Genomic DNA, 21,252 nt, shown 5'->3' on the forward strand with positions numbered 1-21,252 from the left:
TTCTTGACCATACTAATTGCTTGAAAGATCTGGGAGCACATGGAAAAGAGTACAAACCATGTTTATAGCAAGGGGAAGCCTGGTGAGAAATCTGCTTTCTTTCTTTCAAATTGGGTGCTCACTTTGAGCTGAATGAGGACTGCTGGCATGGCACTCAGGCGACAGGTGGAATCTTGGTCATGCTCTGGTTTCTCTTCAGAACAAACAAATCTTTCGCCTTTTACTAAAGATTTCCGTGGAGAGGAGCAAAACTGAGTTTTATCTCAATTTTTGCATGCCCCATATCATACCTCCCAACTGTCCCGATTTTCGCGGGACAGTCCCGTTTTTTGGGGACTGTCCCGCTGTCCCACCTGCGGGCCGCAGTGTCCCGCGGTGGGGAGGACAATTGGGAGGCTCTGTCTGTCGCTGCCCTGCTTAGCAGAGCAGCGGTGAATAGACGCTGTGCGCATGCGCACAGCGTCTATTCACTGAAGTCAGAGGGAGAGGTGGCATGCCAGCGGCTCACAGAGCGCTGGGCATGCCCGCTCAGTGCCGAAAACGGGGGCGTGACTCGCGATCGCGGGTCCTCCCACGAAGCCACGCCCCCTTTTACTTAGGCCACACCCTTTTTGGGAGCGCGCGCGACTTCGCCGCGCGTGTGTCCCTCTTTGCGAGCCGACAAAGTTGGGAGGTATGCCCATATTATTGGGGTTTCTTTTATCAGTTTAAAGACAGAACGAGTTTGCTTTCTTGTTAGCTTTAATGTAAGTTTATTTGCATAACAATGACAGTAAATGTTTGTTTCTTTTCAAACAGAACTTTCTTGACCATGCTACTTGCTTGAAAGATCTGGGAGCACATGGAAAACAGTACAAACCATGCAGTATCACAAGAGCCTTTATTTGATCTTTCATGAAGATAGAGCAGAATTGAGGACACGTCAACAATTTCTGCCGAAGGTGGTTCATCTTTCCACATGGTGCCTTTGGCCACTGACACCTTCGTTGAGTCAAAGTCTCTGGCTGTGGTCAGAACTTTGAAAATTTATGTCACCAGAACGGTTCAGATTAGGAAAACAGAGGCTCTGTTTGTCCTGTATGCTCCCAACAGGATTGGGTGTCCTGCTTCCATGTAGACCATTATGTGCTGGATCTGTGGTAAGATTCAGCATGCTCATTCCATGGCAGGATTGCCGTTACTGAATTAGGTGAAGACCCATTCTACTAGAAAGGTGGGTTCATCCTGGGCAGCTGGTCGGGGAGTCTCGGCATTGCAACTTTGCCGAGCAGCTATTTAGTAAACACTTTTGCTAAGTTTTACAAGTTTGATACCTTGGCCGATGATAACTTCAAGTTGGGTCATTCGGTGCTGCAGAGTCGTACGCACTCTTCCACCCGTTCAAGAGCTTTGGTATAACCCCATGGTTCTTAATGTGACCCCAGCATCCTCTAGGTCGTATGAGAAAATAGGATTTTAATACCTACCGGTAAATCCTTTTCTCTTAGTCTGTAGAGGATGCTGGGCACCCGTCCCAGTCCATACTGTGTCTGCAGTTATTACTTGTGGTTATACACATGTTGTGTTATGGTTCTGGTCAGCTTTTTGCTGCAATTGTTCATGCCGTTGGCTTGTGTTCTGTTGAATGCCACGTTCTGCGGCATGCTTAAGGTGTGAGCTGGTAAGATGCTCACCTTAGTTTAACAATAAATCCTTTCCTCGAAATGTCCGTCTCCATGGGCACAGTTCCTATAACTGGAGTCTGGAGGAGGGGCATAGAGGGAGGAGCCAGTTCACACCCTTTGATAGTCTTAAAGTGCCCATGTCTCTTGCGGATCCCGTCTATACCCCATGGTTCTTAATGTGACCCCAGCATCCTCTACGGACTAAGAGAAAAGGATGCCCTTGCGCACTATCCTGACTTCTCCTCCCGTCTGCTTACTTTGTGCCTTCCAACGCACAATGCAAACTACAGGTGGTGCTGCAGGGCCCACACCCTTTTACTTGCCTTACAGAACAGCTCTGGAGCTGTTACAGTGCCCAGCTGCTGCAAGAAATCAGCTTGAATGCTTCAGGGGATGGGGCATGGCCAACATGAGCCCCACACCAAAGGAGGGTGGGGGTGTTTAATGAGAACTAGGGGTCATCCAAGCACTGCAAAAGGCCGCCATGCCCTGCACGCCCCTTTTCTCTTTTCATATGCAGATGAGGGTTCCAGCCAACTTTGGCCCACTGCTTGAATAACATCACTGTATGCAAATCCGTCTGCTGCAGACCTTCCCCCAGGAAGGCTTGTACTAGATGTTGCATATGGTTTGATATTTGATGGTGCTTCAGTATTAGGCAGCCTTCCGCCCTCCCATGTTCATCTGAAAAGATGTGGTCTCCCTGCAGTTGTTGTCCCCAGACGAGAGTTCCCTTGTGCTTCCTCAGTTGAATCTCCTTAACTTGACGGGGGAGGGGCTGCCCGAGCAGCCACCCTCCCCAGCCCTATCCCAACTCATACTTATTTTGCATATGAGATCTCTTGATCATGAAGATTGTTATCACAGGGTGAGGTTCATCCATTATATTTTAAAATAGGAAGGTACAAATTACATATTTGAATTGCATTTATGTGCTGGATTCAAATGTCCCCCCCCCCACTTCCTTTCTCAATTGTGCCCGTCAGCAGCTATTCTAAGGTTGCTGCCAATGGGTGTGACACATTAATTTCTTCTGTGGGGTACACTGGACTCCACAAGGATTCACATTGGGGTGTAGAGTAGGATCTTGATCTGAGGCACCAACCGGCTCAAAGCTTTTGACTGTTCCCAAGATGCTCAGTGCATTCTCCTCTATAACCCCGCTTCCATGAACAGGGAGCTCAGTTTGTAGTTGGTGCCTTCAGTAGCAGGCCACTTAACAGGGGCCTGCCTCAGGCAGCCTATTCTTAGCTATAAATTTTGACAAGAAAAGAAGAACTTGTTTTATGAGAATCTACAAGGGCTGCAGCAGGCTAGGTCTAATAGACATCTTTACTGCAGCTTCATCACTCCCAGCGGCGCTGTATACTCCCGTGCCCTGGTTGCTGGGTCACTGCAGCGGAGGGTCCGGTTTCATCCTAAGGTCAGTCACACACACACCACCCTTCCGGATCACGAGGCCGCTGATGAAGGGGAGCGTGGCCGTAGGGGGTGGACCGTGTGCGCACTGGCGTGGACACTGATTACTGGGCAGCCGCTCCACTAGCCTCCAGGTACAGTTAAGGAGCACAGGTCTGGGGGTTTTTCTCCTATATTAACCCAATTTTGTACTGCCCGCAGCGCATTGTGATAGGTAATAGGGCCTGATTCAGGTTGGATTGCAATCACAATAAGCGATCCAACTGCAAAAATTGCTAAGAGCATACGCATGTGCCTGCATTTTCTGCGGCACCCCGCAGAGAATGCGATCGCCTCTGCCTGTCAATCGGGGCGGGGGGGGATAGGTGGGTCAGCAACACTCCATTTCCAAGTCAGGGATGGAGCGGTGCGGGGGCAAGGCTTCAAAATGGGGTCTGCAACGGAGGAGACACAGGGGGCGTGGTCACAGCGGCTGTATGACATCACATTCAGCCGCTGTGATCACAAAAATGGTGGCGGCTTCCTGCGCGCACATACAGTCTGCACCAGCAGGAGGCTACACCATTTTTTATGATCACGCTGAACTGCAGTGCGACTGCAATTACAGCATGGTCAAGAAGGGAGGCGTCATGCTGGGTGGCCATGCCCTTTCACTGTGCAGGAGCCAGCACCGCTCACACACTAGTCCCCGGGTGCAGCCCCCAACCCCCGGGACACCCGGAGCAACAAAATGTAGATTCAGGCCACCAGGCCACGCCCCTACCTATGAAACCATGCCTCCTTTTTACCATTGCGCTGCTTATCTGCGCGCACTGCATTACAATCTCCCTCGCCACCTCTCTGGGTGTCACCAGTGATAGTGACACCTCTGCCATGCTTGTAGCAGCTGGTCCTAAGATCTACGCCTCAAGCCCTGAGTGTTTGCCCTTGTGACTTGTTGATCATCATAGCGAAGCAGATGCTTACAGAAAACTGCAGGGGCTTAGATTGAAAATAAAAAAATTGATTGGTATAAGGTAGAGAGGAGCGGGTTCGGTTCTCCGAGAACCGAATTCCCCACGAACTCCACGTTGTTTACACTGGTCCGAGGCAGGCTCGGTTGTTCCCGCCTGACTCGCAAAACCTGAACAAGGGAAAATGTCATCATCCCGCTGTCGGATTCTCGCGAGATTCGGATTCCATATAAAGAGCTGCGCGTTGCCGCCATTTTTACTCGTGCATTGAAGAGAGAGCGGAATGGACGTGGCTATGTTCTCTCAGTGGAAATCTCAATATCAGTGCTCAGTATCAGTGGTTACTTATTGCTGCTCAGTAATACTAGTAGTGTGTCTCTCCTGCTCAGTGTCAGTTCTCAGTAGTATCCTCATCAGTGCTCAGTATCACTGCTCATTGTCTTGTGCTGCATTGTGGTGCTCAGCATACTACAGTACATTACTAATAGTCCAGTGCTGCATCTTGCTGCTCAGTGTCAGTTCTAGTATCCTCATCAGTGCTCACTATCACTGTTCATTGCATTTTGGTTTTCTGTATACTACAGTAACATAGTAATATAGTAACATATAGTAACATAGTTTTTGAGGTTGAATAGAGGCAAATTGCCCATCGTGTTCAACCTGTTTTAAGTTGTGATGATTCTACATACTTGCTGAATAATGTTTTATGACTAGTTAGCTACTATAACTCATGTTACCCCCGGATTAACCATGTTGATATTTTAAGTATTATAACCTTAGATAGCTTTTTCATTCAGAAATGTATCCATTCCTTTTTTAAATCCAATTACAGAGTCCGCCATTACCACCTTCCCTGGCAGGGAATTCCACATCCTGATTGCCCTAACAGTAAAGATCATAGTATCTCACCTGGCAGGTAAGTAGGAGTTGGGCTAGAGCTGTGGAGGATTGCTGCTCGGGCACCCCCTGTCAAGTGAAGGAGATCCAACTGAGGCAGCACAAGGGAACTCTCGAAAGAAGAACAAGGCTAGAGGAAGATCTGAGACAAAGAAATCTGACTTTTACCAGAGCTGACCAGAGGAAAGCACAAACACAGTCCCCCACTACCACAAATAATGCAGTCGAGTTTCCCACATTTGGGGAAATCACAGGGGTCAGCATACCCAGAATGCAATGAATGAACCTCACCCTGGGAGAACAATCTTCATGACCATGGTATCTCCTATGCAAAATAAGTATGATTTGGGATAGGGCTGGGGAGGGCCGCTGCTCAGGCACATCTCTGTCAAGTAAAGGAGATTCAACTGAGGCAGCACAAGGGAACTCTCATCTGGGGACAACAACTGCAGGGAGAACACATATTTTCAGATGAAAATCTTGGTCATGCTCTGGTTTCTCTTCAGAACGAACAAATCTTTCGCCTTTTACTAAAGATTTCCGTGGAGAGGAGCAAAACTGAGTTTTACCTCAATTTTTGCATGCCCCATCTTTTTGGATTTTCTTTTATCGGTTTAAAGATAGAATGAGTGTGCTTTAATGAAAGCTCATTTGCATAGAAATTACAGTAAATGTTTGTTTCTTTTCAAACAGAACTTTCTTGACCATGCTACTTGCTTGAAAGATCTGGGAGCACATGGAATACAGTACAAACCATGCTTATAGCAAGGAGAAGCCAGGTGAGAAATCTGCTTTCTTTCAAATTGGGCGCTCACTTTGATCTGAATGAGGACTGCTGGCATGGCACTCAGGCGACAGGTGGAATCTTGGTCATGCTCTGGTTTCTCTTCAGAATGAACAAATCTTTCGCCATTTATTAAAGATTTCCGTGGAGAGGAGCAAAACTGAGTTTTATCTCAATTTTTGCATGCCCCATATTATTGGGGTTTCTTTTATCAGTTTAAGGACAGAATGAGTGTGCTTTCTTGTTGGCTTTAATGTAAGTTTATTTGTATAACAATGACAGTAAATGTCTGTTTCTTTTCAAACAGAACTTTCTTGACCATGCTACTTGCTTGAAAGATCTGGGAGCACATGGAAAAGAGTACAAACCATGCTTATAGCAAGGGGAAGCCTGGTGAGAAATCTGCTTTCTTTCTTTCAAATTGGGTGCTCACTTTGAGCTGAATGAGGACTGCTGGCATGGCACTCAGGCGACAGGTGGAATCTTGGTCATGCTCTGGTTTCTCTTCAGAACGAACAAATCTTTCGCCTTTTACTAAAGATTTCCGTGGAGAGGAGCAAAACTGAGTTTTATCTCAAATTTTGCATGCCCCATCTTATTGGGGTTTTATTTTATCTGTTTAAAGATAGAACGAGTGTGCTTTAATGTAAGCTCATTTGCATAGAAATGACAGTAAATGTTTGTTTCTTTTCAAACAGAACTTTCTTGACTATACTAATTGCTTGAAAGATCTGGGAACACATGGAAAAGAGTACAAACCATGTTTATAGCTAGGGGAAGCCTGGTGAGAAATCTGCTATCTTTCTTTCAAATTGGGTGCTCACTTTGAGCTCAATGAGAACTGCTGGCATGGCACTCAGGCGACAGGTGGAATCTTGGTCATGCTCTGGTTTCTCTTCAGAACTAACAAATATTTCGCCTTTTATTAAAGATTTCCGTGGAGAGGAGCAAAACTGAGTTTTATCTCAATTTTTGCATGCCCCATATTATTGGGGTTTCTTTTATCAGTTTAAAGACAGAACGAGTGTGCTTTCTTGTTAGCTTTAATGTAAGTTGCCATAGATGCAGTGAAACACACGTGTAGGGCACGGCGTGTCCGCGTGTATTTGACTCATGTGAAATGTTATAAAACAAAAATATATGATTATGATGTTAGCTGTTAGTCTCCACTAATAGGGAATAGAAGCTGAGCTATAAGAAAGGAATACACTAGATATGATGTCACTTAGCAGATACAATGTCTAAAGTGCATACAGATAGCTACTAATAACTCTTGATAAGAAAGTATATCAGTGTGGGTATATTTATATGATGGGATATTGGGACTAGTGAATATATATCACTCCTGCTGTCCAGATTGGCAATAACCAGACAATTATGATAAGAGTAGAGATGTCACATGGGCTGCTATAGATATTAATTTAATGCTGTATGTGTCATTTGTTACAAATGGATACATTTTCTATGAGTCAGCCTAGCAGCTGCATGTTCTAACAGAACACTATCCTCACACAGAATCTGCTAACCTTGAGATAACTAAATGACAGTGTGTAACAGTCTCTTTACTATAAGACTGTTACAAAGTAATATATATATTTGAAGTCAGTCTAGCAGCTGTGTGTTCCAGCAGTTTATAAGACAAAGAAAATCTCCTATTGTGGAATCTAGACACATGGGACTGCTGGCCTGTGTCATACTATTTCTATGTAATACCAGTAACATGTATATAACTGTTACATAATTGTTACAAATGGATAAATCTTTGAGTCAGCCTAGCAGCTGCATGTCCTAACAGGACACCATAAATCCTTTACAGTGTAACAAATTGATTGGTAACACTTAAAGGCTGGAGAGCAGTTATATGCCTTACTAGCATACTCAATATACCACATTATTACACCAGTTACCACGATTATTGACAGCGCATTTGATATATTATATTACCCTCACACTGAGTCTGTTTACCTTTAGATAACTAAGTGACCGAATATGTAACAGTTTCTCTATCATAAGACTGTTACAAAGTGAGATAGATATATTTGGAAGTCAGTCAAACAGCTGTGTGTTTCAGCGGTTTATAAGAAAATTCCTCATTGTGGAATCTGGACCACTAAGGGTTATTATATATATAGCACATGGAATTGCCACATCTCCCTATATGATAATTTCATTACACTGTAACATAATAAGAATTAACTCTTTAACAGTGTAAATAGAGAGTAATGAATCTCTGACACATGGAATATATTATTTCTTAGATGAATTGGATAAACCATTATGACAGACACTTTGCTTCCTAATAAGAATTGAGGTGGCTTTACCTCTAAGGAAAGCATTATTGCCTACGCCTAGATCAGATTAAATAAGATCTGGCTGAATATATGAAGGAAGGTTGCTATTTATATGAGAATTGGAATTGCTATATTCCTTAAGGCAACCCCACCGATTGATATATGTTGTCAATTAAGTATATCTGAACGGCTATATCTGGACCAGATTTAATAAGATCTGGCTGATTATATGAAGGAGGGCTGCTATTTATATTGGAATTGCCATATTCCTTAAGGCAACCGCACCTGTTGGTATATCTCGCCAATTAACTATATCTAAACAGCTAAATTAAAGCTATTCATCATTTTTTTAGTTTGGATATTAATAAATATGATCTTTCCATGATCCATAGAGATTTCCCTATCAAGTGATTCCTTATCCGATATAGAAAGCTATCCCCCTGTGGTATTGAATTTAGGAATATAGTCTTAGGGGACACAGAGAAATAAGTGATCCCCATCTACCTAAGCACCCCACAAATTGGAGGTTAGCTTACCGGTTATACTCAATCACCCCCACAAATTCGCCAATGGGGATGGCTTCCCGGGAGGTAACCCCTATTGAGTGAAGGGAGTATATAGGATACGACCCAGTGGTACCTGACGACATAGATACTAACAGCTATTTAATAACATTACGCTAGAAAGTGATTATTAGCAACATATATATCTATATAAACAACCCCGCCAGGGTTGTGCCTTCAAAAATAATCACACACGGACACGCTTTTTAAACCTTTTTTTCACATCTCTTTATTCTTCTTATGCACATGTATGTTAGTTCTGTGATTTTAACCTTTATGTTTCACTGCAGTTTGGGATAATAATATTAATATTTATCCAATTTTAATACATACTTAATAAAGGTTATATTTTATGATTCATTCATTCTGTCCAGTGCGTCAACAGTGCAGATTTCTTCTTGTTTTTTCTCCCAAATTCTATAACAATGACAGTAAATGTTGTTTCTTTTCAAACAGAACTTTCTTGACCATGCTACTTGCTTGAAAGATCTGGGAGCACATGGAAAACAGTACAAACCATGCAGTATCACAAGAGCCTTTATTTGATCTTTCATGAAGATAGAGCAGAATTGAGGACACGTCAACAATTTCTGCCGAAGGTGGTTCATCTTTCCACATGGTGCCTTTGGCCACTGACACCTTCGTTGAGTCAAAGTCTCTGGCTGTGGTCAGAACTTTGAAAATTTATGTCACCAGAACGGTTCAGATTAGGAAAACAGAGGCTCTGTTTGTCCTGTATGCTCCCAACAGGATTGGGTGTCCTGCTTCCATGTAGACCATTATGCGCTGGATCTGTGGTAAGATTCAGCATGCTCATTCCATGGCAGGATTGCCATTACTGAATTAGGTGAAGACCCATTCTACTAGAAAGGTGGGTTCATCCTGGGCAGCTGGTCGGGGAGTCTCGGCATTGCAACTTTGCCGAGCAGCTATTTAGTAAACACTTTTGCTAAGTTTTACAAGTTTGATACCTTGGCTGATGATAACCTCAAGTTGGGTCATTCGGTGCTGCAGAGTCGTACGCACTCTCCCACCCGTTCAAGAGCTTTGGTATAACCCCATGGTTCTTAATGTGACCCCAGCATCCTCTAGGTCGTATGAGAAAATAGGATTTTAATACCTACCGGTAAATCCTTTTCTCTTAGTCCGTAGAGGATGCTGGGCACCCGTCCCAGTCCATACTGTGTCTGCAGTTATTACTTGTGGTTATACACATGTTATGTTATGGTTCTGGTCAGCTTTTTGCTGCAATTGTTCATGCCGTTGGCTTGTGTTCTGTTGAATGCCACGTTCTGCGGCATGCTTAAGGTGTGAGCTGGTAAGATGCTCACCTTAGTTTAACAATAAATCCTTTCCTCGAAATGTCCGTCTCCCTGGGCACAGTTCCTATAACTGGAGTCTGGAGGAGGGGCATAGAGGGAGGAGCCAGTTCACACCCTTTGAAAGTCTTAAAGTGCCCATGTCTCTTGCGGATCCCGTCTATACCCCATGGTTCTTAATGTGACCCCAGCATCCTCTACGGACTAAGAGAAAAGGATGCCCTTGCGCACTATCCTGACTTCTCCTCCCGTCTGCTTACTTTGTGCCTTCCAACGCACAATGCGAACTACAGGTGGTGCTGCAGGGCCCACACCCTTTTACTTGCCTTACAGAACAGCTCTGGAGCTGTTACAGTGCCCAGCTGCTGCAAGAAATCAGCTTGAATGCTTCAGGGGATGGGGCATGGCCAACATGAGCCCCACACCAAAGGAGGGTGGGGGTGTTTAATGCGAACTAGGGGTCATCCAAGCACCGCAAAAGGCCGCCATGCCCTGCATGCCCCTTTTCTCTTTTCATATGCAGATGAGGGTTCCAGCCAACTTTGGCCCACATCTTGGATGACATCACCGTATGCAAATCCGTCTTCTGCAGACCTTCCCCCAGGAATGCTTGTACTAGTTGTTGCATATGGTTTGATATTTGATGGTGCTTCAATATTAGGCAGCCTTCCACCCTCCCATGTTCATCTGAACAGATGTGGTCTCCCTGCAGTTGGTGTCCCCAGACGAGAGTTCCCTTGTGCGTCCTCAGTTGAATCTCCTTAACTTGACGGGGGAGGGGCTGCCCGAGCAGCCACCCTCCCCAGCCCTATCCCAACTCATACTTATTTTGCATATGAGATCTCTTGATCATGAAGATTGTTCTCACAGGGTGAGGTTCATCCATTATATTTTAAAATAGGAAGGTACAAATTACATATTTGAATTGCATCTATGTGCTGGATTCAAATGTCCCCCCCCCCCCCTTCCTTTCTCAATTGTGCCCGTCAGCAGCTATTCTAAGGTTGCTGCCAATGGGTGTGACACATTAATTTCTTCTGTGGGGTACACTGGACTCCACAAGGATTCACATTGGGGTGTAGAGTAGGATCTTGATCTGAGGCACCAACCGGCTCAAAGCTTTTGACTGTTCCCAAGATGCTCAGCGCATCCTCCTCTATAACCCCGCTTCCATGAACAGGGAGCTCAGTTTGTAGTTGGTGCCTTCAGTAGCAGGCCACTTAACAGGGGCCTGCCTCAGGCAGCCTATTCTTAGCTATTAATTTTGACAAGAAAAGAAGAACTTGTTTTATGAGAATCTACAAGGGCTGCAGCAGGCTAGGTCTAATAGACATCTTTACTGCAGCTTCATCACTCCCAGCGGCGCTGTATACTCCCGTGCCCTGGTTGCTGGGTCACTGCAGCGGAGGCTCCAGTTTCTTCCTAAGGTCAGTCACACACACACCGCCCTTCCGGATCACGAGGCCGCTGATGAAGGGGAGCGTGGCCGTAGGGGGTGGACCGTGTGCGCACTGGCGTGGACACTGATTACTGGGCAGCCGCTCCACTAGCCACCAGGTACAGTTAAGGAGCACAGGTCTGGGAGTTTTACTCCTATATTAACCCAATTTTGTACTGCCCGCAGCGCATTGTGATAGGTAATAGGGCCTGATTCAGGTTGGAATGCAATCACAATAAGCGATCCAACTGCAAAATTTGCTAACAGCATACGCATGTGCCTGCATTTTCTGCGGCACCCCGCAGAGAATGCGATCGCCTCTGCCTGTCAATCGGGGCGGGGGGGGGGGAGAGGGGGGTCAGCAACACTCCATTTCCAAGTCAGGGATGGAGCGGTGCGGGGGCAAGGCTTCAAAATGGGGTCTGCAACGGAGGAGACACAGGGGGCGTGGTCACAGCGGCTGTATGACATCACATTCAGCCGCTGTGATCACAAAAATGGTGGCGGCTTCCTGCGCGCACATACAGTCTGCACCAGCAGGAGGCTACACCATTTTTTATGATCACGCTGAACTGCAGTGCGACTGCAATTACAGCATGGTCAAGAATGGAGGTGTCATGATGGGTGGCCATGCCCTGTCACTGTGCAGGAGCCAGCACCGCACACACACTAGTCCCCGGGTGCAGCCCCCAACCCCCGGGACACCCGGAGCAACAAAATGTAGATTCAGGCCAGCAGGCCACGCCCCTACCTATGAAACCATGCCTCCTTTTTACCATTGCGCTGCTTATCTGCGCGCACTGCATTACAATCTCCTTCGCCACCTCTCTGGGTGTCACCAGTGATAGTGACACCTCTGCCATGCTTGTAGCAGCTGGTCCTAAGATCTACGCCTCAAGCCCTGAGTGTTTGCCCTTGTGACTTGTTGATCATCATAGCGAAGCAGATGCTTACAGAAAACTGCAGGGGCTTAGATTGAAAATAAAAAAATTGATGGGTATAAGGTAGAGAGGAGCGGGTTCGGTTCTCCGAGAACCGAATTCCCGACGAACTCCACGTGGTTTACACTGGTCCGAGGCAGGCTCGGTTGTTCCCGCCTGACTCGGAAAACCTGAACAAGGGAAAATGTCATCATCCCGCTGTCGGATTCTCGCGAGATTCGGATTCCATATAAAGAGCTGCGCGTTGCCGCCATTTTTACTCGTGCATTGAAGAGAGAGCGGAGAGGACGTGGCTATGTTCTCTCAGTGGAAATCTCAATATCAGTGCTCAGTATCAGTGGTTACTTATTGCTGCTCAGTAATACTAGTAGTGTGTCTCTCCTGCTCAGTGTCAGTTCTCAGTAGTATCCTCATCAGTGCTCAGTATCACTGCTCATTGTCTTGTGCTGCATTGTGGTGCTCAGCATACTACAGTACATTACTAATAGTCCAGTGCTGCATCTTGCTGCTCAGTGTCAGTTCTAGTATCCTCATCAGTGCTCACTATCACTGCTCATTACATTGTGGTGTTCTGTATACTACAGTAACATAGTAATATAGTAACATATAGTAACATAGTTTTTGAGGTTGAATAGAGGCAAATTGCCCATCGTGTTCAACCTGTTTTAAGTTGTGATGATTCTACATACTTGCTGAATAATGTTTTATGACTAGTTAGCTACTATAACTCATGTTACCCCCGGATTAACCATGTTGATATTTTAAGTATTATAACCTTGGATAGCTTTTTCATTCAGAAATGTATCCATTCCTTTTTTAAATCCAATTACAGAGTCCGCCATTACCACCTTCCCTGGCAGGGAATTCCACATCCTGATTGCCCTAACAGTGAAGATCATAGTATCTCACCTGGCAGGTAAGTAGGAGTTGGGCTAGAGCTGTGGAGGATTGCTGCTCGGGCACCCCCTGTCAAGTGAAGGAGATCCAACTGAGGCAGCACAAGGGAACTCTCGAAAGAAGAACAAGGCTAGAGGAAGATCTGAGACAAAGAAATCTGACGTTTACCAGAGCTGACCAGAGGAAAGCACAAACGCAGTCCCCCACTACCACAAATAATGCAGTCGAGTTTCCCACATTTGGGGAAATCACAGGGGTCAGCATACCCAGAGTGCAATGAATGAACCTCACCCTGGGAGAACAATCTTCATGACCATGGTATCTCCTATGCAAAATAAGTATGATTTGGGATAGGGCTGGGGAGGGCCGCTGCTCAGGCACATCTCTGTCAAGTAAAGGAGATTCAACTGAGGCAACACAAGGGAACTCTCATCTGGGGACAACAACTGCAGGGAGAACACATATTTTCAGATGAACATGGGAGAGCAGAAGGCTGCCTAATACTGAAGCACCCCCAAACAACAAACCAAATGCAACAACTAGTACAAGCATTCCTGGGAAAAGGTCTGCAGAAGACGGATTTGCATACGGTGATGTCATCCAAGCAGTGGGCCAAAGTTGGCTGGAACCCTCATCTGCATATGAAAAGAGAAAAGGGGTATGCAGGGCATGGCGGCCTTTTGCGGCGCTTGGATGACCCTTAGTTCGCATTAAACACCTCCACCCTCCGTCGGTGTGGGGCTCATGTTGGCTATGCCCCAGCCCCTGAAGCATTCAAGCTGATTTCTTGCAGCAGCTGGGCACTGTAACAGCTCCAGAGCTGCTCTGTAAGGCAAGTAAAAGGGTGTTGGCCCTGCAGCACTACCTGTAGTTTGCATTGTGCGTTGGAAGGCACAAAGTAAGCAGACAGGAGAAGTCAGGAGAGTGCACAAGGGCAAGGGCAGGGGCTCAAGAAAAGAGAAGTGGAAACAGACAGCAAACTAGGCTGGAGAGAGACCTGAGACAAAGAGATCTGAATTATACGAGTAGCCGACCAGAGGAAACACAAATTATGTAGTCAAGTGTCCCACATTTGGGGAAATCGTAGGAGCAGCACACCCAGAGTGCAATGGGTGAGCCTTGCCCTGGGAGAAGCACCTTCCTGATCATAGTATCTCACCTGGCAGGTAAGTAGGAGTTGGGCTAGAGCTGGGGAGGGTCGCTGCTCGGGCACCCCCCTGTCAAGTGAAGGAAATCCAACTGAGGCAGCACAAGGAAACTCTCAAAAAAAGAACAAGGCTAGAGGAAGATCTGAGACAAAGAAATCTGACTTTTACCAGAGCTGACCAGAGGAAAGCACAAACACAGTCCCCCACTACCACAAATAATGCAGTCGAGTTTCCCACATTTGGGGAAATCACAGGGGTCAGCATACCCAGAATGCAATGAATGAACCTCACCCTGGAAGAACAATCTTCATGACCATGGTATCTCCTATGCAAAATAAGTATGATTTGGGATAGGGCTGGGGAGGGCCGCTGCTCAGGCACATCTCTGTCAAGTAAAGGAGATTCAACTGAGGCAGCACAAGAGAACTCTCATCTGGGGACAACAACTGCAGGGAGAACACATATTTTCAGATGAACATGGGAGAGCAGAAGGCTGCCTAATACTGAAGCACCCCAAACAACAAACCAAATGCAACAACTAGTACAAGCATTCCTGGGGGAAGGTCTGCAGAAGACGTATTTGCATACGGTGATGTCATCCAAGCAGTGGGCCAAAGTTGGCTGGAACCCTCATCTGCATATGAAAAGAGAAAAGGGGTATGCAGGGCATGGCGGCCTTTTGCGGCGCTTGGATGACCCTTAGTTCGCATTAAACACCTCCACCCTCCGTCGGTGTGGGGCTCATGTTGGCTATGCCCCAGCCCCTGAAGCATTCAAGCTGATTTCTTGCAGCAGCTGGGCACTGTAACAGCTCCAGAGCTGCTCTGAAAGGCAAGTAAAAGGGTGTGGGCCCTGCAGCACTACCTGTAGTTTGCATTGTGCGTTGGAAGGCACAAAGTAAGCAGACAGGAGAAGTCAGGAGAGTGCACAAGGGCATAGAAGGCAGCGGCTCAAGAAAAGAGAAGTGGAAACAGACAGCAAACTAGGCTGGAGAGAGACCTGAGACAAAGAGATCTGAATTATACAAGAGCCGACCAGGGGAAACACAAATTATGCAGTCAAGTTTCCCACATTTGGGGAAATCGCAGGAGCAGCACACCCAGAGTGCAATGGGTGAGCCTTGCCCTGGGAGAAGCACCTTCATGATCATAGTATCTCACCTGGCAGTTATGTAGGAGTTGGGCTAGAGCTGGGGAGGGTCGCTGCTCGGGTACCCCCCTGTCAAGTGAAGGAGATCAAACTGAGGCAGCACAATGGAACTCTCGAAAGAAGAACAAGGCTAGAGGAAGATCTGAGACAAAGAAATCTGACTTTTACCAGAGCTGACCAGAGGAAAACACAAACACAGTCCCCCACTACCACAAATAATGCAGTTGAGTTTCCCACATTTGGGGAAATCACAGGGGTCAGCATACCCAGAATGCAATGAATGAACCTAACCCTGGGAGAACAATCTTTATGACCATGGTATCTCCTATGCAAAATAAGTATGATTTGGGATAGGGCTGGGGAGGGCCGCTGCTCAGGCACATCTCTGTCAAGTAAAGGAGATTCAACTGAGGCAGCACAAGGGAACTCTCATCTGGGGACAACAACTGCCGGGAGAACACATATTTTCAGATGAACATGGGAGGGCAGAAGGCTGCCTAATACTGAAGCACCCCCAAACAACAAACCAAATGCAACAACTAGTACAAGCATTCCTGGGGGAAGGTCTGCAGAAGACGGATTTGCATACAGTGATGTCATCCAAGCAGTGGGCCAAAGTTGGCTGGAACCCTCATCTGCATATGAAAAGAGAAAAGGGGTATGCAGGGCATGGCGGCCTTTTGCGGCGCTTGGATGACCCTTAGTTCGCATTAAACACCCCCACCCTACTTCGGTGTGGGGCTCATGTTGGCCATGCCCCAGCCCCTGAAGCATTCAAGCTGATTTCTTGCAGCAGCTTGGCACTGTAACAGCTCCAGAGCTGCTCTGTAAGGCAAGTAAAAGGGTGTGGGCCCTGCAGCACTACCTGTAGTTTGCATTGTGCATCGGAAGGCACAAAGTAAGCAGACAGGAGGAGAAGTCAGGATAGTGCACAAGGGTATAGAAGGGAGGGGCTCAAGAAAAAAGAAGTGGAAACAGACAGCAAACTAGGCTGGAGAGAGACCTGAGACAAAGAGATCTGAATTATATGAGAGCCGACTAGGGGAAACACAAATTATGCAATCAAGTTTCCCATATTTGGGGAAATCGCAGGGGCAGCACACCCAGAGTGCAATGGGTGAGCCTTGCCCTGGGAGAAGCAACTTCATGATCATAGTATCTCACCTGGCAGGTAAGTAGGAGTTGGGCTAGAGCTGGGGAGGGTCGCTGCTCGGGCACCCCCCTGTCAAGTGAAGGAGATCCAACTGAGGCAGCACAAGGGAACTCTTGAAAGAAGAACAAGGCTAGAGGAAGATCTGAGACAAAGAAATCTGACTTTTACCAGAGCTGACCAGAGGAAAGCACAAACACAGTCCCCCACTACCACAAATAATGCAGTTGAGTTTCCCACATTTGGGGAAATCACAGAGGTCAGCATACCCAGAACGCAATGAATGAACCTAACCCTGGGAGAACAATCTTCATGACCATGGTATCTCCTATGCAAAATAAGTATGATTTGGGATAGGGCTGGGGAGGGCCGCTGCTCAGGCACATCTCTGTCAAGTAAAGGAGATTCAACTGAGGCAGCACAAGGGAACTCTCATCTGGGGACAACAACTGCAGGGAGAACACATATTTTCAGATGAACATGGGAGGGCAGAAGGCTGCCTAATACTGAAGCACCCCCAAACAACAAACCAAATGCAACAACTAGTGCAAGCATTCCTGGGGGAAGGCCTGCCGCAGATGGATTTGCATATGGTGATGTCATCCAAGCAGTGGGTCAAAGTTGGCTTCAACCCTCGTCTGCATATGAAAAGAGAAAAGGGGCATGCAGGGCATGGCGGCCTTTTGCGGCGCTTGGCTGACCCCTAGTTTGCATTAAACACCTCCACCCTCCGTCGGTGTGGGGCTCATGTTGGCTATGCCCCAGCCCCTGAAGCATTCAAGCTGATTTCTTGCTGCAGCTGGGCACTGTAACAGCTCCAGAGCTGCTCTGTAAGGCAAGTAAAAGGGTGTGGGCCCTGCAGCACTACCTGTAGTTTGCATTGTGCGTTGGAAGGCACAAAGTAAGCAGACAGGAGAAGTCTGGAGAGTGCACAAGGGCATAGAAGGCAGCGGCTCAAGAAAAGAGAAGTGGAAACAGACAGCAAACTAGGCTGGAGAGAGACCTGAGACAAAGAGATCTGAATTATACGAGAGCCGACCAGGGGAAACACAAATTATGCAGTCAAGTTTCCCACAGGAGTATATAGGATACGACCCAGTGGTACCTGACGACATAGATACTAACAGCTATTTAATAACATTACGCTAGAAAGTGATTATTAGCAACATATATATCTATATAAACAACCCCGCCAGGGTTGTGCCTTCAAAAATAATCACACACGGACACGCTTTTTAAACCTTTTTTTCACATCTCTTTATTCTTCTTATGCACATGTATGTTAGTTCTGTGATTTTAACCTTTATGTTTCACTGCAGTTTGGGATAATAATATTAATATTTATCCAATTTTAATACATACTTAATAAAGGTTATATTTTATGATTCATTCATTCTGTCCAGTGCGTCAACAGTGCAGATTTCTTCTTGTTTTTTCTCCCAAATTCTATAACAATGACAGTAAATGTTGTTTCTTTTCAAACAGAACTTTCTTGACCATGCTTCTTGCTTGAAAGATCTGGGAGCACATGGAAAACAGTACAAACCATGCAGTATCACAAGAGCCTTTATTTGATATTTCATGAAGATAGAGCAGAATTGAGGACACGTCAACTATTTCTGCCGAAGGTGGTTCATCTTTCCACATGGTGCCTTTGGCCACTGACACCTTCGTTGAGTCAAAGTCTCTGGCTGTGGTCAGAACTTTGAAAATTTATGTCACCAGAACGGTTCAGATTAGGAAAACAGAGGCTCTGTTTGTCCTGTATGCTCCCAACAGGATTGGGTGTCCTGCTTCCATGTAGACAATTATGCGCTGGATCTGTGGTAAGATTCAGCATGCTCATTCCACGGCAGGATTGCCGTTACTGAATTAGGTGAAGACCCATTCTACTAGAAAGGTGGGTTCATCCTGGGCAGCTGGTCGGGGAGTCTCGGCATTGCAACTTTGCCGAGCAGCTATTTAGTAAACACTTTTGCTAAGTTTTACAAGTTTTAGAGTAAAGGAGATTCAACTGAGGCAGCACAAGGGAACTCTCATCTGGGGACAACAACTGCAGTGAGAACACATATTTTCAGATGAACATGGGAGGGCAGAAGGCTGCCTAATACTGAAGCACCCCCAAACAACAAACCAAATGCAACAACTAGTACAAGCATTCCTGGGGGAAGGTCTGCAGAAGACGGATATGCATATAGTGATGTCATCCAAGCAGTGGGCCAAAGTTGGCTGGAACCCTCATCTGCATATGAAAAGAGAAAAGGGGTATGCAGGGCATGGCGGCCTTTTGCGGCGCTTGGATGACCCTTAGTTCGCATTAAACACCCCCACCCTCCTTCGGTGTGGGGCTCATGTTGGCCATGCCCCAGCCCCTGAAGCATTCAAGCTGATTTCTTGCAGCAGCTTGGCACTGTAACAGCTCCAGAGCTGCTCTGTAAGGCAAGTAAAAGGGTGTGGGCCCTGCAGCACTACCTGTAGTTTGCATTGTGCATTGGAAGGCACAAAGTAAGCAGACAGGAGGAGAAGTCAGGATAGTCCACAAGGGTATAGAAGGGAGGGGCTCAAGAAAAAAGAAGTGGAAACAGACAGCAAACTAGGCTGGAGAGAGACCTGAGACAAAGAGATCTGAATTATATGAGAGCCGACCAGGGGAAACACAAATTATGCAGTCAAGTTTCCCACATTTGGGGAAATCGCAGGGGCAGCACACCCAGGTGAGATACTATAATCAGGAAGGTGCTTCTCCCAGGGCAAGGCTCACCCATTGCACACTGGGTGTGCTGCTCCTACGATTTCCCCAAATGTGGGACACTTGACTGCATAATTTGTGTTTCCTCTGGTCGGCTCTCGTATAATTCAGATCTCTTTGTCTCAGGTCTCTCTCCAGCCTAGTTTGCTCTCTGTTTCCACTTCTTTTTTCTTGAGCCCCTCCCTTCTATACCCTTGTGGACTATCCTGACTTCTCCTCCCGTCTGCTTACTTTGTGCCTTCCAATGCACAATGCAAACTACAGGTAGTGCTGCAGGGCCCACACCCTTTTACTTGCCTTACAGAGCAGCTCTGGAGCTGTTACAGTGCCCAGCTGCTGCAAGAAATCAGCTTGAATGCTTCATGGGATGGGGCATGGCCAACATGAGCCCCACACCAAAGGAGGGTGGGGGTGTTTAATGCGATCTAGGGGTCATCCAAGCACCGCAAAAGGCCGCCATGCCCTGCACGCCCCTTTTCTCTTTTCATATGCAGATGAGGGTTGAAGCCAACTTTGACCCACTGCTTGGATAACATCACCATATGCAAATCCATCTGCTGCAGGCCTTCCCCCAGGAATGCTTGCACTAGTTGTTGCATTTGGTTTGTTGTTTGGGGGTGCTTCAGTATTAGGCAGCCTTCTGCCCTCCCATGTTCATCTGAAAATATGTGTTCTCCCTGCAGTTGTTGTCCCCATATGAGAGTTCCCTTGTGCTGCCTCAGTTGAATCTCCTTTACTTGACAGAGATGTGCCTGAGCAGCGGCCCTCCCCAGCCCTATCCCAAATCATACTTATTTTGCATAGGAGACACCATGGTCATGAAAATTGTTCACCCAGGGTGAGGTTCATTCATTGCATTCTGGGTATGCTGACCCCTGTGATTTACCCAAATGTGGGAAACTCGCCTGCATTATTTGTGGTAGTTGGGGACTGTGTTTGTGTTTTCCGCTGGTCAGCTCTGGTAAAAGTCAGATTTCTTTGTCTCAGATCTTCCTCTAGCCTTGTTCTTCTTTCGAGAGTTCCATTGTGCTGCCTCAGTTGGATCTCCTTCACTTGACAGGGGGGTGCCCGAGCAGCGACCCTCCCCAGCTCTAGCCCAACTCCTACTTACCTGCCAGGTGAGATACTATGATCTTGAAGGTGCTTCTCCCAGGGCAAGGCTCAACCATTGCACTCTGGGTGTGCTGCCCCTGCGATTTCCCCAAATATGGGAAACTTGACTGCATAATTTGTGTTTCCCCTGGTCGGCTCTCGTATAATTCAGATCTCTTTGTCTCAGGTCTCTCTCCAGCCTAGTTTGCTGTCTGTTTCCACTTCTCTTTTCTTGAGCCGCTCCCTTCTATGCCCTTGCGCACTATCCTGACTTCTCCCGTCTGCTTACTTTGTGCCTTCCAACGCACAATGCGAACTACAGGTAGTGCTGCAGGGCCCACACCCTTTTATTTGCCTTACAGAGCAGCTCTGGAGCTGTTACAGTGCCCAGCTGCTGCAAGAAATCAGCTTGAATGCTTCAGGGGCTGGGGCATAGCCAACATGAGCCCCACACCGAAGGAGGGTGGAGGTGTTTAATGCGAACTAGGGGTCATCCAAGCGCCGCAAAAGGCCGCCATGCCCTGCATAACCCTTTTCTCTTTTCATATGCAGATGAGGGTTCCAGCCAACTTTGGCCCACTGCTTGGATGACATCACCGTATGCAAATTCGTCTCCTGCAGACCTTCCCCCAGGAATACTTGTACTAGTTATTGCATATGGTTTGATATTTGATGGTGCTTCAGTATTAGGCAGCCTTCCGCCCTCCCATGTTCATCTGAAAAAATGTGGTCTCCCTGCAGTTGTTGTCCCCAGACGAGAGTTCCCTTGTGCTTCCTCAGTTGAATCTCCTTAACTTG

The 21,252-nt window shown here is 46.7% G+C and overlaps 15 non-coding genes and 1 pseudogene across 15 annotated transcripts; 8 read left to right on the top strand and 8 right to left on the bottom strand.

The window, feature by feature from the left end:
• Positions 1–179: 179 nt before the first annotated feature.
• On the top strand, positions 180–292 carry LOC135013649 (U5 spliceosomal RNA). The gene has a single exon (XR_010212301.1). It is a non-coding gene; the product is annotated as a U5 spliceosomal RNA (small nuclear RNA).
• Positions 293–5,111: 4,819 nt separating this feature from the next.
• LOC135013401 (U1 spliceosomal RNA) lies at positions 5,112–5,275 on the bottom strand. The gene has a single exon (XR_010212077.1). It is a non-coding gene; the product is annotated as a U1 spliceosomal RNA (small nuclear RNA).
• A 144-nt stretch (positions 5,276–5,419) lies between these two features.
• Positions 5,420–5,535, top strand: LOC135013629 (U5 spliceosomal RNA). The gene has a single exon (XR_010212281.1). It is a non-coding gene; the product is annotated as a U5 spliceosomal RNA (small nuclear RNA).
• Positions 5,536–5,805: 270 nt separating this feature from the next.
• Positions 5,806–5,921, top strand: LOC135013636 (U5 spliceosomal RNA). Its single transcript, XR_010212288.1, has one exon. It is a non-coding gene; the product is annotated as a U5 spliceosomal RNA (small nuclear RNA).
• Positions 5,922–6,207: 286 nt separating this feature from the next.
• On the top strand, positions 6,208–6,323 carry LOC135013620 (U5 spliceosomal RNA). The gene has a single exon (XR_010212272.1). It is a non-coding gene; the product is annotated as a U5 spliceosomal RNA (small nuclear RNA).
• Positions 6,324–6,598: 275 nt separating this feature from the next.
• Positions 6,599–6,714, top strand: LOC135013638 (U5 spliceosomal RNA). The gene has a single exon (XR_010212290.1). It is a non-coding gene; the product is annotated as a U5 spliceosomal RNA (small nuclear RNA).
• Positions 6,715–13,344: 6,630 nt separating this feature from the next.
• Positions 13,345–13,508, bottom strand: LOC135013323 (U1 spliceosomal RNA). Its single transcript, XR_010212003.1, has one exon. It is a non-coding gene; the product is annotated as a U1 spliceosomal RNA (small nuclear RNA).
• A 668-nt stretch (positions 13,509–14,176) lies between these two features.
• Positions 14,177–14,340, bottom strand: LOC135013560 (U1 spliceosomal RNA). The gene has a single exon (XR_010212225.1). It is a non-coding gene; the product is annotated as a U1 spliceosomal RNA (small nuclear RNA).
• Positions 14,341–14,492: 152 nt separating this feature from the next.
• On the bottom strand, positions 14,493–14,656 carry LOC135013331 (U1 spliceosomal RNA). The gene has a single exon (XR_010212010.1). It is a non-coding gene; the product is annotated as a U1 spliceosomal RNA (small nuclear RNA).
• Positions 14,657–15,326: 670 nt separating this feature from the next.
• Positions 15,327–15,489, bottom strand: LOC135013577 (U1 spliceosomal RNA). The gene has a single exon (XR_010212241.1). It is a non-coding gene; the product is annotated as a U1 spliceosomal RNA (small nuclear RNA).
• Positions 15,490–15,641: 152 nt separating this feature from the next.
• Positions 15,642–15,805, bottom strand: LOC135013355 (U1 spliceosomal RNA). Its single transcript, XR_010212034.1, has one exon. It is a non-coding gene; the product is annotated as a U1 spliceosomal RNA (small nuclear RNA).
• A 702-nt stretch (positions 15,806–16,507) lies between these two features.
• LOC135013584 (U1 spliceosomal RNA) lies at positions 16,508–16,642 on the bottom strand (annotated as a pseudogene).
• A 152-nt stretch (positions 16,643–16,794) lies between these two features.
• On the bottom strand, positions 16,795–16,958 carry LOC135013373 (U1 spliceosomal RNA). The gene has a single exon (XR_010212051.1). It is a non-coding gene; the product is annotated as a U1 spliceosomal RNA (small nuclear RNA).
• Positions 16,959–19,319: 2,361 nt separating this feature from the next.
• On the top strand, positions 19,320–19,475 carry LOC135013609 (U1 spliceosomal RNA). Its single transcript, XR_010212261.1, has one exon. It is a non-coding gene; the product is annotated as a U1 spliceosomal RNA (small nuclear RNA).
• A 674-nt stretch (positions 19,476–20,149) lies between these two features.
• LOC135013431 (U1 spliceosomal RNA) lies at positions 20,150–20,313 on the top strand. The gene has a single exon (XR_010212106.1). It is a non-coding gene; the product is annotated as a U1 spliceosomal RNA (small nuclear RNA).
• Positions 20,314–20,465: 152 nt separating this feature from the next.
• LOC135013578 (U1 spliceosomal RNA) lies at positions 20,466–20,628 on the top strand. Its single transcript, XR_010212242.1, has one exon. It is a non-coding gene; the product is annotated as a U1 spliceosomal RNA (small nuclear RNA).
• Positions 20,629–21,252: the final 624 nt, after the last annotated feature.

Source organism: Pseudophryne corroboree, unplaced genomic scaffold, assembly GCF_028390025.1.
Source record: "Pseudophryne corroboree isolate aPseCor3 unplaced genomic scaffold, aPseCor3.hap2 scaffold_271, whole genome shotgun sequence".
NCBI lineage: Eukaryota > Metazoa > Chordata > Amphibia > Anura > Myobatrachidae > Pseudophryne > Pseudophryne corroboree.